Below are 17,908 nucleotides of genomic sequence, written 5' to 3'. Positions count from 1 at the left end.
AAAGCAGGATTAATCACCGCACCCGTTTTAGCTACACCAAATATTCTGAAATCCTTTGAACATTGTGTTTGATGCTCGGGATATCGGGGTCGGAGATGTATTGATACAGAAAGATGATGATGGAATTGAATGGCTAATTGGCTACTTGTCGAAAAAACTCAATGTCTACCAGAAAAAAAATACAAAATCTCCATTATTGAACAAGAATGATTAAGATTCGAACTGGCGTGACAATATGTTAATGTATATATGACAAACAAATTGTCGGAGAATGTTGTCGACAATGACAAATCTCTCGCATTTTTTTGGAATAGTTAAAAGCAGAATATGAGAGTATTTCATTGGAGAATTACCTTACCGACTTTAAACATACAAAATGTACATGCTGCGGCTCCTACAATGTGGTAGCAGATGTGTTATCGCGGATTTAAAGGAAAAAGTGTAACTAAGATTTACCTTATTCCAGTGTTATAATGGTGTGCAAAATTAATATAAATGATATAACTGAGATTAATACTTTGCATTTCATAAAATTGGGATTAAGAATTAGAGAAGAAATGTAGTCATCTTTTCATTCTGCTGGTTCACTTTATTTTCAAAGGCGGGGAGATGTTATGAAGCCAAAATCATGTAGGGTACCTTAAAACACAACGGGTTTTGCTGAATAGAAATTAAAGCCACAGATGCCAGCTAAAGGTCAAACTGTTCCACATGTTACCATTAGCAGAGAAATGGATACATGAGTTTTGGTTGCTGTTTTGACAGCCATTCAAATGCAACCAAAGAGTTTAAATAACGCTCAGGAAACCAGAAGCCAATGGAATTTGAATATTATTGCTTGGACACCTGGCAATCAAACAAATTATGAGAATTACTATATCATGGAGAGTATACATACCAAGCATTTTGAACACTGGTGGGAGAGCTACTGCCATCCAACAGCAGAGCAGGAGCTAACTGGCCATCTCAAACACACTCTATCAAAGACACATGTTCATGTAAACCTACTTGCAATAAAGAAAATGACCCGGGGAGATCAGCAGCTGCAAGAGTGAGCACAGCTGGGAAGATAGAGATGGAGTGCTCTTGAGAATGTAATGTTTAATATGTGGGTTGTTGGAACAGCATATTTTGACAGAGTTGGATTCAGATAGTAAGTAGCTAAGAAAAGAGGGGCTTGTATTTGTCAATAGTTGTTGTTTAGTGTTCACTATTAAAGTTAAGAAACAAACTTGTTAATTTTTGTTGAAATAGTGGTTTATAGGAGATCGGTGTCACTCATATTTTAACAGATTACGAGGTGAGGCGAGCTTTTCTGGGTGTTTGGTTTTAATTAACAGAGGGGTTCATCTTCACCTTGTAAATGTCCATCCACTGTAGCCCCATTTCCCTGCAGTTGACCCATATCCTTCCAGTCCTTTCCTATCGACATATTTATCCAAATGCATTGAAATGTTGTTAATGTACACCCACCCCCCGCTCCACCACCAACCACATCTGCTGGCAGCTCATCCATGTACCAGCCCTCTGTGTAAAGAAGTGGCCATTCAGGTTCCCTTTTACTCCTTCCCCTCTAACCTTAAACTGATCCCCTCTAATCCTCGATTTTCTATACCTTGGAAAAAGACTGAGAGCATTAACCCTATCTATACACCTCGTGATTTTATACAGCTCTATAAGGACTCCCTCAGTCTCCTACACTCTAAAGAAAAGGTCCTAGCTTGTCCAACCTCTCCCTATAACTCAGACCATTGGGTCCTGGCAACGTCATTGTAAATTTCTTCTGCACTCTTTCTAATTTCATAATATCCTCCCAATAACAATTTTACAAAAACTGAATACAATACTCCAAGTGCGGCCTTACCGAAGTCCTGTGTAACTGCAAGAAAACTTCCCAACTTCTTTCCTCAATGTTCTGCCTGATGAAGGCCAATGTGCCAAAAGCCTTCTTCACTGCCCTATCAACCTGTGACTCTACTCTTAGAGAACCGTGCCCGTGAAAACCAAGGTCTCTCTGCCCACTGCACCTCTTAAGACCCTCCCATTCACCGTGAAACTCCTACCTAGGCTTGAGTTTCCAAAATGCAAGACCTCACACATCTATATTAAATTCCATTTCTCGGCCCACTTCCCCACCTGATTAAGGTCCCGCTGCAATTTCTGATAAACTTCCTCACTGATCACGCTACCACTTATTTTAGTGTCATCTGCAAACTTAATAATCATGCCCTGTACATTCTCAACCAAATCATAGATAACAAACAGCAATGGACACAGCCTTCAGTCTGACCGTCATCTTTCCACTCAACCCTCTGCTTCCGAGCATCAACCCAACTGTGTATCCGATTGAACAGTTCCCCCAGCATTCCACGTGATGGAACCTTCCAGAGCAGCCTGTATGTGGAACCTTATCAAAGGCCTTACTGAAATCCACAGAGACTAAATTTACAGCTCTGTTCTCGTAAACCTTCTTGGTCACTTCATCAAAGAACTCTAACAAATTTGGGAAGCATGATCTCCCATTCACAAGTCTATGCTGACTGCTCCGAATTAAACCCTGTGTAAGTAATGGGTGCAGTCAATGGTATGCCGTCCTTCATTGTAAAATGATTCGAGTACATAAGTAAAGCCATCTTCCTGCTGTTGTAGAGCCTTGCTGAGAGAGCTTTTGAAACACTCACTACAGATTTGATCTCCTTTGTAAGGAATGATATCCTTCCCACAGACACAGATGGCGGTATCATGAGGGTAGAGTGAAGAACCTGAGAGTTTAATCTGCAGAGCTGTGAAATACGAAGAAATGTTGATGCTGAAACACGAGGTGTAGCAGGTATCTTTCCAAAAGACACATTGATAGGGTGAGAAATTCCATACTTTAACCAGGATTGATTGGTTTAATTTATTGTCACGTGTACCTCAGTACAGCGAAACACGTTATTTATGAGCAGAGGTGGTAGATCAAAGTAAGCATGGCCAGACAGAACATAGTGTGGAAATAGACTTGGACAGAGTAAGGCATACATTGCACAAGACAAGCACTCGACAAGATCAACATGAGCAAGATCAGCTTTATTTGAACACAGAGAGTCGATTCATCAGTCTAACGTGACTTTCATAATAGTTTATATGCCTAAATTAACTCTCCCCATGTTATTGTGCTGTTGGCGTGTGAACCCGAACTGAACGCCATGTTGTTCACAATCCCCAACAGCAGCCACAATACCTTCGATCTGAAACAGGTAGCTATTCCCACCAGCTTCCACCCTACATAGAGAATACCAGGCTGGCTTCTCGGAGACGGAAGGTGCCTTCTTGAGACTTCACACAAGACATATGCATTCCCTCCTCAACACTAGAAAACCACGTTAAAGTCCCACGTGTTTATCATGAGCAACGGAGCCACAAGGAACAACGTGGAGCAGTCTGTCTGTGCAGTTCCCAGATTTGTTATTATGTTAACTTGTCGAATAGAATAATGTTTTTCTAAATTCCTCTTTCTTTGCTTTCATTTTATCTTTCCTGTTTCAATAAATAGTGTTTAGCTTCACACCGAGTAGTTTGACCTGTCACATTGCATCTGGAACAGTCACTTTATATTCCCTATAAAATAAAAGAAAATTAGAGTTTAGGTTACTGCATTCAAATACTATCGAGGGGCTCTCGTGTGGTCCATCACACTAGACTCCTTCTCTTCCTGAGTAATAGGCTGGAGGCACTGAATAGGCTGTCCTTGTTCTTCTCCAATAGTGTCAATGGGCTGAATGGCTTCCTCATATTCCTGTGAAACCAGCGTGAGATGCTGAATGAACTCTTATTTTACTGTGGCAATGTGCAGAGACAGGCAGCGCTGGTAGATGAATGTTACGGACCATTTAACGGCACAAGTCTCAATGGAGTCTGGGTCTTGCTGCACATGCACACAGACTAGTCCAGGAGCTGCCGGGGGTACAAAATGTTCTAAACATAGTGGAATCTTCAGCGACCATCTCCACTTCTGATCTTATGGTGGGAAGGGTGGGGAGGGGAGACATTGATGAAGCAGCTGAAGATGTTTGTGAAGAGGAAGCTACCATAGAACATAGAACATAGAACATAGAACAATACAGCGCAGTACAGGCCCTTCGGCCCTCGATGTTGCGCCGATCAAAGCCCACCTAACCTACACTAACCCACTATCCTCCATATACCTATCCAATGCCCGCTTAAATACCCATAAAGAGGGAGAGTCCACTACTGCTACTGGCAGGGCATTCCATGATCCTACGACTCGCTGAGTGAAGAACCTACCCCTAACATCAGTCCTATATCTACCCCCCCCTTAATTTAAAGCTATGCCCCCTTGTAATAGCTGACTCCATACGTGGAAAAAGGTTCTCACTGTCAACCCTATCTAACCCCCTAATCATCTTGTACACCTCTATCAAATCACCCCTTAACCTTCTTTTCTCCAAAGAAAACAACCCCAAGTGCCTCAGCCTTTCCTCATAGGATCTTCCTACCATACCAGGCAACATCCTGGTAAACTTCCTCTGCACCCGTTCCAGTGCCTCCACATCCTTCCTATAGTATGGCGACCAAAACTGCACACAATATTCCAGATGCGGCCGCACCAGAGTCTTATACAACTGCAGCATGACCTCAGGACTCCGGAACTCTATTCCTCTACCAATAAAAGCCAGTACGCTATAAGCCTTCTTCACTGCACTATTTACCTGGGTGCAACTTTCAGAGATCTGTGTACATGGACACCAAGATCCCTCTGCTCTTCCACACTACCAAGTAGTCTACCATTAGCCCAGTAATCCATCTTTTTATTACTCTTACCAAAGTGAATCACTTCACACTTAGCTACATTGAACTCCATTTGTCACCTTTCTGCCCAGCTCTGCAGCTTCTCTATATCCCGCTGTAACCTGCCATATCCTTCCTCACTGTCTACAACTCCTCCGACTTTCGTATCATCCGCAAACTTGCTCACCCAACCTTCTAACCCTTCCTCCAGGTCATTTATAAAAATGACAAACAGCAATGGTCCCAAAACAGATCCTTGCGGAACACCACTAGTGACAGCAATCCAAGATGAACCTTTGCCATCAACTACTACCCTCTGTCTTCTTCCAGAGAGCCAATTCCTAATCCAAACCTCCAACTCACCCTCAATGCCATATCTCTGTATTTTCTGCAGTAGCCTACCATGGGGGACCTTATCAAACGCCTTACTAAAATCCATATATACCACATCTACCGCTTTCCCCTCATCTACCTCCTTAGTCAACTTCTCAAAGAATTCAATAAGGTTTGTGAGGCACGACCTGCCCTTCACAAAACCATGCTGACTATCCTTGATCACATCATTCTTATCCAGATGTGCATAAATCCTATCCCTTACAATTCTCTCTAAGACTTTGCCCACAACAGAAGTGAGACTCACTGGCCTATAGTTACTAGGATTATCCCTACTCCCCTTCTTGAACAAGGGAACCACGTTTGCTAGCCTCCAGTCCTCTGGCACTACTCCTGTAGACAAAGAGGACACAAAAATCAAGGCCAATGGCTCTGCAATCTCCTCCCTTGCTTCCCAGAGAATCCTAGGATAAATGCAATCAGGCCCAGGGGACTTATCTATTTTCACCCTTGCCAGAATTTCCAACACCTCTTCTCTACATATCTCAAAGCCATCCATTCTACTTATTCGTGCCTCAGTATTCATATCGACAACAATGTCCTGTTCCTGAGTGAATGCTGACGAAAAGTATTCATTCAGCGCCTCCCCAATCTCTTCAGCCTCCACACGCAACTTTCCATTACTATCCTTGATTGGACCTATTCCTTCCCTAGTCATTCTTTTATTCCTAACATACCTATAGAAAGCCTTAGGGTTTTCCCTAATCCTACCAACTAAGGACTTTTCATGTCCCCTCCTTGCTGCTCTTAGCTCTCTCTTCAGGTCCTTCCGGGCTACCTTATAACTCTCAACCGCCCCTATTGAACCTTCACGCCTCATCTTTACAAAGGCCGCCCTCTTCCATTTAACAAGGGATTCCAACTCCTTATTAAACCACGGCTCCCTCACACGACCCTTTCCTCCCTGCCTGATAGGTACGTACTTATCAAGGACACTCAATAGTTGCTCCTTGAACAAGTTCCACATATCAATTACGCTCTTGCCTTGGAATCGACTTTTCCAATCCACACATCCTAAGTCATGCCTCAACGCATCATAATTTCCCTGCCCCCAGCTATAACTCTTGCCCTGTAGTACACACTCATCCCTCTCCATCACTAGACTAAAAATCACCGAATTGTGGTCACTGTCCCCAAAGTGCTCACCTACCTCTAGTTCTAATACCTGGCCTGGTTCGTTACCCAGAACCAAATCCAGTATGGCCTCACCTCTTGTTGGCTTATCTACATATTGTGTCAGGAAACTCTCCTGCACACATTGCACAAGCACTGACCCATCTAACGAACTTGAGCTATAGCTTTCCCAATCAATATCAGGAAAGTTAAAGTCTCCCATAACAATCACCCTATTACTGTCACTCTTCTCCTGAATCATCTTCACAATCCTTTCTTCAACGATTCTAGGACTATTCGGAGGCCTGTAAAAGACTCCTAACAGGGTGACCTCACCTCTCCTATTCCTAACCTCAACCCAAACTACCTCAGATGGCAAATCTTCATCCATCTTCCTTTCCACCGCTGTAATACTATCTTTGACAAGCAAAGCCACACACCCCCCCCCCTTTTACCCTGAGGACCTCGCACAGAGGTGACCCAGGACTGAGATGATGAACATCTTCCTTTGTGCCATGTTTGACTCCAAACCCTGGAGAGTTTACTGTAATTCCCATTAAGTCCAGTTTTGTTAAGGTCCTTGATGTCAGCAGACGTCAACCACTGCCTTGATATCGGGGCCAGTCATTTGTACCTGAACCCTTGTCTCAACCTCTTATGTTCATATCAATAAACCATGATATAGGTGCAGCACGTGTTTTATTCAAACAGGTGAGATTCAATGTCAGGACTTCTCTTTTCAAGAGTGTTGGGGAGCAAAATGACTGAAAGCATTTGAAGAGGAGGTAGATGGATATTGATCTCTCAGAGAGTTGAGGGCAATGATGAATTGGGTATGAAAGAGGATTTGAGACAGAGAGCAGATCAGTCATGATCTTAATGAAGGGCCAAGCAGGTTTGGGGAGTGAATGACCTGTTCCTGTGTCTGATGTTCTCACATTCTGTTCTTGGAAAGTTAGTGGGTGTTAATTTCATGAATGTCTGTTATGATTTTGTGAGCCATCTCTGGCTGAATGGTCTCCTCTGTTTCTGTGCAACAGATTATGGGAGAAAATGGCCTCCAACCTCTCCTATCTAGCAGGTATGCTGGGCTGGATGTAATACAGAAACATGGGACTGAGGAGCAGGAGTGGGACATTAGATACTTCACCAGACACTAAGATTGTGGACTCAGCCCCACTTTCCTGTCTGTATACTATTATCCGTGACTCACTTCCCTGTCAAATATTTAACTAAACAGCTTTCAATCCATGTGAACATAGAGGCACGATAAACTTCCAGTGAAGAAAATTCACACTTGAAATCTCCTTTCAGAATATTTCGCCATCCCTCTTATAGAATCTGACAGTCATGCAGAATGGAAACAGACCCATTCGTCCAATCTGTTCACTCCGATCAGATATCAAATCTGACCTTGTCCCATTTGCCAGCATTTGGCCAATATCCCTCCTCTTTCAGATACATTTTAAATGTGCGATTGTAACCGCCTTCATCACTTCCTCTGACAGCACTTTCTGTACACACACCACTCTCTGTGTGAAACATTTACCTTCAGGTCCATTTAAATTATTCGCACTCTTATTTTCAAACTATGCCCTCTTGTTCTGGACTCCCCTATCTTGGGTAGCAGAACATGGCTGTTCAGAATATCCATGCCTCTGATGGTTTTATAAACACCTATAATGTCACCCTTCAGCCTCTGACACTCCAGGGGGAAACACCTCAACCTAATCAACCTTTCCCTGAAGCTCAAACCGAGTTGCATGCAGTATTCTTAAAGTGGCCTCACCAACTTCCTGTACAGATGCAACATGCCACCACAACTCCTATACTCAATTCTCTGACTGATCAAGACAAATGTACCAAATGTGCTCTGCACCACTCTGTCTACCTGCAACTCCAGTTTCAAGGAATTATGTACCTACAGCCCTATGTCCCTTCGATCCACAACACGCCCCAGGACCTTACCATTAAGTGTATAATTTCTGCCCTGATTTGCCTTCCCAAAATGCAAAACTTCGTATTTATCTAAATTTAACTATATCTGTCACTCCTTGTCCCTTTGTCCCATCTAATTGTAGTCTCGTTGTACTTGAGACAATCTACTACACCACCTTTATGACGTAATCTGTAACCTTACTAACTATGGCCCCAATATTCATATCTAAATTCCTTACATAAATGATGAAATGCAGTGAAGTCAGTACTGATTCTTACAGCAAACTGCTGCTCACAAACCTCCAGTCTGTAAAATATCCCTCATCCTTCAAGCCAGTTGTGACGAGCTTCCTCTGTATCTCGTGTGACCGAACCTTACTCATCTGCCTACCAATCGGGAATGTTGGGAACACCTTACTGAGGTCCATGTCGATAATTTCTAGCAAACTGCCTTCATCAATCTTCTTTATCACCTCTTCATAAAACTCAATCAAATTAATGAGACATGATTTCCCATGCAGAAAGCCACGTTGACTACCCCAATCAGCCCTTGCCTTCCCAAATGTATGAGCTGAAAAATGTGTTGCTGGAGAAGCACAGCAGGTCAGGCAGCATCCAAGGAGCAGGAGAATCGACGTTTCGGGCATAAGCATGTATGTAAATTCTTTCCCTTAGAATCCCCCCCAACAACTTACCCACCACTGACGTCTGGCTCACCGGTCTGTAGTTCCCGACTTTTCGGGTCACTGTTTCCTTTTCCATTCCCACTGCTCCACTGATCACAACACATGTCAAATGTAACCAGGTTTGTGATATGGCTGAGGGTGGTGGGCGTTTGTAACGCGTTGCTAGCAGAGGTGGTAGAGGCAGGCTCGGCAGATTCATTTAAGATGCGTCTGTCCAGATGCATGAGTCGATGGGGAGCAGAGGGATACAGATGCTTAGGAATTGACCGACAGATTTAGACAGTACATTTGGATCGGTTCAGGCTTATAGGGCGAAGGGCTTGTTCCTGGGCTGTAAATTTTCTTTGGTCTTTGGTCTTTAAATGAACACCTTGCTGAAGTCCATATGGACAATGTCTACCAAACTGTCTTCATCAATCTTCTTTGTCACCTCTTCAAAAAACTCAACCAAATTAATGAGATGTGATTTCCCATGCAGAAAGCCACGTTGTCTACTCTGATCAGCCGTTGCCTTCCCAAATGTATGTAAATCGTGTCCCTCAGAATCCCCTCCAACAACTTACCCACCACTGACATCAGGCTCACCGGTCTACAGTTCCCCGGTTTTTTTTGGGGTCACTGTTTCCTTTTCGAGTCCCACTCTTCCACTGCTCACAACAAATGTTAAATGTGACCAGGTTGGTGATATGGCAGATGATATCAGTCTGAGACTGGGTCAGGGTCAGTTTTAGCAACAAGTCAGGCTAGTTTCTTTAATCTACTAAAAGAGCACGTTTATGATCTGGAGCAATGTTACTCAACCTATGATGGAAAGAAGAATGGCAAACTGTTTGGATATTGCAAATAAAGAATCGATATTTCCCTTTCTAAACACACACACACACACACACACACACACACACACACACACACACACACACACACACACACACACACACACACACACACACACAAAATCTCTGCAATTTCAAGTTGAATGCGCTTTGTCCATATTTTATTGTAACTCATGACAAAAGGAAAAATTGAGAGATTTTTAAAAATGTTATTCTGCTTCTGAAGACATTCTAATCACACAAACTGCTAGCTATGGGACTTCATCCTGGAACCGTTGGATTTGGCTGAATTCCCTTTGCATTAGGCAGTGAAGAGATTCCAATGAATTCTGGCCAGGGATTAGTGGCTCAGTGCTTAGCACTGCTGCCTCACAGCACCAGCGACTTGCGTTCGATTCCAGACTCGGTGACTATTTGTGTAGAGGTTGCATATTCTCCCCTTCTAATGGCTGCTCTAGTTACCTTCCACAGTCCAAAGCTGTGCTGGTTAGATGGATTGGTCATGATAATTTGTCCGAAGTGTTCAGGGGTTATTAGGTGCATCGGTCGGGGTAAATGTTAGGGAGCGAGCCTGAGAAGGTTGGTATGGATATTTTGTCCGAAGGGCCTGTTTGCACACTGTAGGGATTCTATAAAAATATGAATGGTAACGATGACAGTAGATTTTTTGTTTTAGCTCGCACCCATTGCTGTCATGAGGAACAATGAATCAGAGAGAGTGTAATCGGCCGTTCCTTCTCAGGCAGATTACATTTTCTCCCTCTCTGAGCTGAATCACACAGTAATGTCATCCTCTCCCAAACTGGACGATGTGAGGTCTCCTTGTACATTGTCCAAAGTATGTCTCCATCACATTCCCTGTTCCATGTCGGTGCATCATTGCTGTTGTCATACACAGTGCCATATCATTCGCAGAAAATGGTCTCGGTTGACTTGAAGATATGTTTATATGTCGCTGCTTCATGGAAAAATAAAATGTTTAATGTATTCAGAATATTGTGTTTAAAATGAAGTCATTTGCGACGAATGCAGAAATTGCTGGAATAGCTCGGCAGGTCTGTCAGCATCCAGATGCCTTTTACATGCTGTATTTGTACCAGCCTCCACCACATCCTCTGGCAGCTCATTCCACATGCGCACCACCCTCTGCGTGAAATGATGCTCGTGGGCTCGTCAAAACCTTTCCCCTCTCAATTTCAACCAATGCCCTCTAGTTTTGGACGCTCCAATCTGGGAAAAAAATCCTGAATACTCACCCTGTCCATGACCATTTTGATTTGATAAACCTTTACGGCTGCAAAATGTGACTCCAATCAACACGAATGGCTGTGCTTTAAATCATCCTGGGCCGAGATTCTGAAATGCAATACTGACACCTCTTCCTTCTCCATCAAGCCACAATTCTAAATCCATTTTAATCAGTTTGTTCAGGTGTGTTATGAAACACTTCTCTGGGATTTGCACCCAGACCTTTGTGCCCGGAGGTAGGGACATTAGCACCACACAGCAATACCCATAAAGCTGTAACATCATTCTCCTGTGTGTTTGCTAATCATCCTGTTCTGATATGCTGGGACATGCCTCTGCAACAGGTAGGACATGAATCCAGAACTTTTAGTCCAGAGCTTGGAACACCACCACGCACGTTCAGGAATCAAATCCAGACCCCTGGCTCAGAGGCAGGGACATTACCCACAACATTATCATATCCAGATTTTGGGTCATATTTTAAGTGTCAGCTTTCAGTTCGGTGTGAATTTATTACAATCAGGTTACCATTACTGAATTACACAAAACAGTTTGTATTGTTAAACAAATGCAAAATATTTGTCTAAACTGTAGGATGTTGAGTATACGGGATTAGTGGTGCTGGAAAAGCACAGCAGATCAGGCAGCACCCGAGGAGCAGTAAAATCGACGTTTCAGGCAAAAGCCCTCATGTTGAAGGGCTTTTGCCCGAAACGTTGATTTTACTGCCTCTCGGATGCTGCCTGAAATGCTGTGCTCTTCCAGCACCACGAATCCAGGGTCTTGTTACCAGCATCTGCAGTCATTGTTTTTACCTTGTTGAGTGTACGTGCTGTGCCATAGAAGTTAACTATGAACAGCTTTAATCGCTATTATCTATCGTCTGCAATATTAGGGAAAGAAATCCTACAGACACACTCTGCACAATGAAGGGTCTCGAATAGATTTTCATTACTGAACACCAGAGACGGAAAAATACCATAATTTCTGGCCTTCAAAAAAACGATCAGTATTACCCAACTCTCGCGTGTGACTGCCTTCTTCCTAAAACAATGAAATGATACCAGGCCGCTGATTACTGTCCAGCATCTCCTCCCCACTGACTGTGTCTGCAATCTGTCCCTCCTCCCCCTAACCACACAAGGCAAACCAAGCTCAGTGTCTTTGTGAAAATCAAGGTTGGAGTGTGCATGCCTCCTGGAGAAGGGGAGGGAATGTTAAAATTAAGCGGGGAAGGTGAGGTGGCAGTAATATCACACAGTGGGCTGAGGAGTGGCAGATGCAGTTTAGTTTGGATTAATGCGAGGTATTGGATTTGGTAAATCAAACAAGAGCAGGACCTATACAATTAAAAGCAGGGCCTTTGTCAGTGTTGTAAAACAACGATCTAGGCCGTCAGCTTCCCCATTGCGTGGTGGCGGGAGTGGGGGTGGGGTGGATAAAAACCCTATCAAGTGTCATTGGCACTTTGGATTTTGTTTCGTTCTTTTTTATGTTTTTAGCATTGGAAAGTTTTGAGAGCTTGTTAGTTGCAGTAGTTTTAGTTTGTACAGATTTTAGGCTCGATGAGTCTTTTGTCATTAATGGTCAGCGATGTGTAATTCGATATGAAATTCTCTAAAGTTCAAATGTTGCTGCAGTGTGTTATGGATAATGATGTGCTTAAATGGTGTACCTGGAACATTAAGGGGTGCCATCTGCCACTCAAGAGGAAAAATATACTTTCTCGTCTTAAAAAAGAGAGAGTTGTCCTATTGCAGGAGAAGCACCTTGATGACAAGGAACATTTGACGTTACAGCAGGGCGGGTTTGATCGGGTTTATTTCTCATCTTTTAATACTAAGAGTGGGGGGGGAAGTCATAATGGATAGGAAAAATCTTCCATTTAAATTACTAGATTGTATTAAACACCCATGGAAGGTCCATAATCGCAAAGTCTTGAACTAATGGAATAAATACAGTATTTTAAATGTTTATTGCCACCCGGTGCACCCTCTTAAAATCCTGGTCGATGCATTTTCCAAATTCAGTTATCTTGCATCATGGCACATGATTGTAGAAGGAGATTTCAACAGTCTTATGGCCCCACGATGGACAGAATGTCCAAAGATCCCCCAATACACTCGTTATAATGTAAGCAATTAATGGATTTGAGTGCAGAACTAGAGCTGGTGGATGTCTGGAGGCAGATTTACCTCACAAGTAGGAATTTATTTTCTTCTTTAACCGACAGAAATGTCACACGAGGGTTGATCTCTTACCCATTCCTGCAACAATCTTAGATTCGGTGGCATCCTGCACAATTGGAATATTACCCCAACATACCTGCCCCAGAAGTGGGATAAAAGTCACATAAGATTATGTTGTATGCAGATGGTCTTATGTTTTTGTCAAATCCCGCAATTTCGGCAGCTCACGTGATGCAACGCAATAATTCAATTGTCGCCTTTTCGGGCTTTAAGATTAATTTTACAACATTGGAGGCCATGTCTATGGGAGGATTTGGGGAAATAACTGAATGAGGGCAAATCCTGGTTTCGTTTTAAATGGTCACGGGGGTGGGGAGGGCGAGGTTCTCTATTTGAGTATATTCATTACATCCGTCTTTGATCATTTATTTAACGTGAACTATGTCCATTTGTTTGACATAATTAAACAAGGCCTTCAAAGATGGGATGCACTTCCAACATCCTGGCTCGGTCGGATAGCTCTTATTAAAGAATGTCCTTCCTCATTTACTATACCCCATGGGAATGCTTCCTTTGATATTTCCTCAGAGGTATTTAGGAGACATAATGGCTGGTTGAGCTCTTTTATTTGGCAGCATAAGCGACTCTTTATCAAGCTAACCAAATTGCAATTACCCCACAGATTGTGGGGAGTAGATCGCCCAGATAAAAAGCTATCAATTAAGCTCTTTTTTATCCTATGTTAGTACCTGGGCTGCTGAGGGCTCGACGTCAATCCTGTGAGATATTGAACCCTGTCAGATAAAGTGAACAATTATTAGTCTGTTCTTCTTAGCTAAATTGACAACATTTATGAAGTATTGTCATAACGCAATAATTATCATAAATGTTAAAGCGTGAATGACAATGCGTCAGATCAAGGGCAATACAGCCAAAATCATGTTTCTTATCCCTGTAATTAGTATACCAGGTTGTCATCCGGGGATAATGGATTCCAGGTTTAAACTGTAGGCAGCAAGGGGTGTACCTTGCTTGAGTGATTTAGAATTAGTAGAATCCCGACAGTGTGGATACCAGCCCTTGGGCCCAGCAAGTCAACTTCGACCTTCTGAAGAGTAACCCATCCAGACCCATTCCCCGACCATCGCATAGTTACCCTAACTAATGCCCAAACCTACACATCCCTGAACAGTATGGGTGATTTACCAATGACCAATTCATCTAACCTGCACATCTTTGTACTGTGGGAGGAAACCTACACAGACACGGCGAGAATGTTGACTCCACACAGCCAGTCAAACAAGGCCGGAACCAAAGCCAAGACCGTGGGACTGTGAGGTAGCAGCGCTAACCACCGAGCCACCTCGTGTTTTTTGATGGAGAAACAATGATGCTATTTGATCAATTAACTCATACGTATGGACTACCTAGTAGAGACTTCTTCTGTATTTTTTCCCAGATCAGAGATTTGATAAAAAAACACACTTTTTCCAAACTCTTACAGATGTAATAAAGGGATGAGGGTGCTTATTGCTTAGAATACACTCTCTGCCAGTACCCTTTATCATTAGTTGGAGAGCGTCCCCTCAGACGAGACCGTGCAGCTCTGTGATGTCTGCTAGAGAGTTGGGGGTTCAGAACACTTCGGAGACATGGGAGGATATTTGTAAAAATGCTCGAAGGATTTTCATCTGTAATAGGACCCATACCATGCAGTTGAAAATTCTTCGTAGGGTCTATCTGATCACAACTTGTCTCTCAAAATGCGAAGTGGGATTATCTTCCGCATGCCCTAAATGCAGAATGACTACAGGCACTCTTACTCATTGCTTGTGGTCCTGCTGCAGACTTCATCTATATTGGAGCACTGTGTCAGATGTGATAGAGTGGGTAATGGGGACTGAATTGGAGACGGACTTGGTTTCTGTTTTCCTGGGCCTGCCCAAGGTACTTTCCACAGATGAATATGGGAAAAAAAATTATATCCTTACAATCCACACTTTCTGTGCTAGGAAAAATATTCTGTTGTGTTGGATGTCTGAACTCCCCCACCCCCGAGAGGAAGAACTGTGAACATAAAAATGTGTATCAGTTAATGCATCTGATAACCGAGAGCTGTCCTTTTGTTATGCTGAGCTGTATTATTTATTCATTATTTATTGTTTAGTTTTGTTTTTTTCTTCTGTCTGTGTAGTGTTTTAACTTGTTTTGTATGTACATGCAATTGGATGTAATTTTTTTTTCAGATATTTGAGTTGTGTTGTTATTGGTTTATTATAATATTTAAAATCTCTTTTTAATTTATTTTAAGTTAAAATGCTAACATTGATAGAATACAGTATCAAAAACTCTCATTAGAGAGCCCACTCATGGTGGTTTATCCTGAGATTCACCACATCTCGGGTGATGGGGTGAGGCTGAGAGAGTGCCCCCTTCATGGTAATCTCTGTCAGTGTGAGGAACCAAACCTGTGCTGTTGCCCTGCCTCGACATCACAAACCGGCCGTCCTGCCAACTGAGTGGGAGACTGTGTAACGGCTACAGACAGCAACAGTCACAGACATAGGGTAAGAGAAACATTCATAATAAGGGAAGTGGTACAGTTCAGATAACGGTCAAGATGACGGCTGAGGGTAAAAATGTTCTCTGCTCGAAATTGTATTCATAGCATGACGTGTTTAGAAGTTGTTTTTGGTGTAATATCATTAAGGTGAGTCAAGTGACTCTTATGTGTTACACACTGGGACTCTACCATTTTCCTGAAACTGGAAAATATTTGGAACATTTTCTGGAACATTCTATAATCGGCATTCTCCAGAGTATTCTATGACTGTGTCGGAGGTATTGCAAAGGAGAGAGAGAGAGAGAGAGAGAGAGAGAGAGAGAGAGAGAGAGAAGGTGTTGCATGCAGTAGTGAGAGTGGGAGTATCATGAGCCTTGTTCGGGGGTAGTTGCAATCACAGATATACAGTGATTGTGAGGGAGCAGACAGAATACGGTGACTCTTCTCCTGACAGAGCGGGGAAGATGCTTGTCCTGTATTTCTGGACATTTCTTCAGACCTTAAATACTGCACTGAATTTGGTAGTGAGCACAGACCATGCTCGATGGGTCTGTTGGTGTGGCACCCTCTGGGATGGGAATGTTCCCCTTCTGTACTCACCCATCCAATATGCCCACCGTGCTCTATCAACAAACCATGGTGTAATTGCCCCTTATCTACCAATCAGCCATTTCCCTGCCTTTGCTCTGTATCCATCTAATTCTTTCCTATCTGTGTATTTGTCCAATTGCCTTTTCAATGTTGTTAGTGTGCCCACTTCAACCACTTCAACTGGCAGCTCAGTCTAATTTGCCAGTTCACCTTGGATTCCATGCGATCTAACCTTCTAGAGCGGCCTACTATGTGGAACCTTATCAACGGCCTTACTGAAATCAATATAGAATATGTCAACAACCCTGCTCTCATCAACCTTCCTGGTCACTTCCTCAAAAATCTCTTACAAAATTTGTAAGGCATGATCTGCCACGCACAAAGCCATGCTGACAGCTCCAAGTCAAACTCTGTCTTTCCACATGCATGCACATCCTATCTCTCAGAACCTTCTCAAGCGGTTTACCGAAAACAGGTGTGAAGCTAACTGGTCTATATTTCCTAGGCTTTTCTTTGCAGCCCTCCTTGAATAAGGGCACAACATTTGCTACCGCCCAGTCTTCCAGGACCTTGGTCCCTAAGCTTTTTCTCTCGCCTCTTGCAGTGCTCTTAGATATATCTGGTCAGGAACAAGAGATTTGTCTGACTTTGTGCATTCTAATATGTCCAACAGCAACTCTACTGTGATATGGACAGTACCAAGATATGACAACTAACGTCCCAAAGGTCACAGGTCTTCATGTCTTTCTTCATGATAAACACAGAGGGGAAATTGTGGACTTCACCCACCTCTTGAGGTTTTACACATGCATGCCGGTTTTGGATTTTAAAGCATCCTATTCTCTCTCTAGTTACTCTTTATTTTTACTATACAGAATTTGGATTCACTCTAATCTTCTCAGCCAAGAATACCTCATACCCCCTTATGGCCTTGCTGATATCCTTCTTCAGTAAACTCCTCTATCCCCTGTATATACCTCCAGGGATTCCCTTGGTTCCAGCTGCCTGAACATGAGCCACGCCTCCTTTTTTCTGGTCAAAGCATCAATATCTCTGGTAATCCAGGGTTCTCTCTTCCAGTCTCACATAACCTTCACCATCACAGGAAAATGGAAACCTTGAAATCGAGCTATCTCACTTTTAAATCCCTCCCACTTGCCCGGGATCCTTTTACCTGGAATCAAACAACTCCAATCATCCCCTGCAATCCACTGTCTAACTCCAACAACATACGCCTTGCCCCAATTTAGAACTTGAATTTGTGGACCAATTTTGTCCCTCCCATAACGATTTTAAAATTAATACAACTCTAAACACTTTTACCAAAATGCTCCCCCACTTTATCTCCTTCACCTATCCTGCCCTATTTCCCAACAGTAGGTCGAGTTTGTCCCTTCCCGAGTACGATACTCTATATATTGATTGTGGAAACTTCGCTGAGCACACTGAACAAATTACGTTCCATCTATCTTCTTAACCATCTGGAAACCCCAGTCTATGTTAGGAAGATTAAAATCACCTATTATAACAACCCTATTGTTCCTGCAAGTCTCCTCAGTCCCC

This window comes from Chiloscyllium punctatum, chromosome 13 (genome assembly GCF_047496795.1).
Source record: "Chiloscyllium punctatum isolate Juve2018m chromosome 13, sChiPun1.3, whole genome shotgun sequence".
NCBI classification, from domain to species: domain Eukaryota; kingdom Metazoa; phylum Chordata; class Chondrichthyes; order Orectolobiformes; family Hemiscylliidae; genus Chiloscyllium; species Chiloscyllium punctatum.
This window is presented reverse-complemented; position numbering follows the sequence as displayed.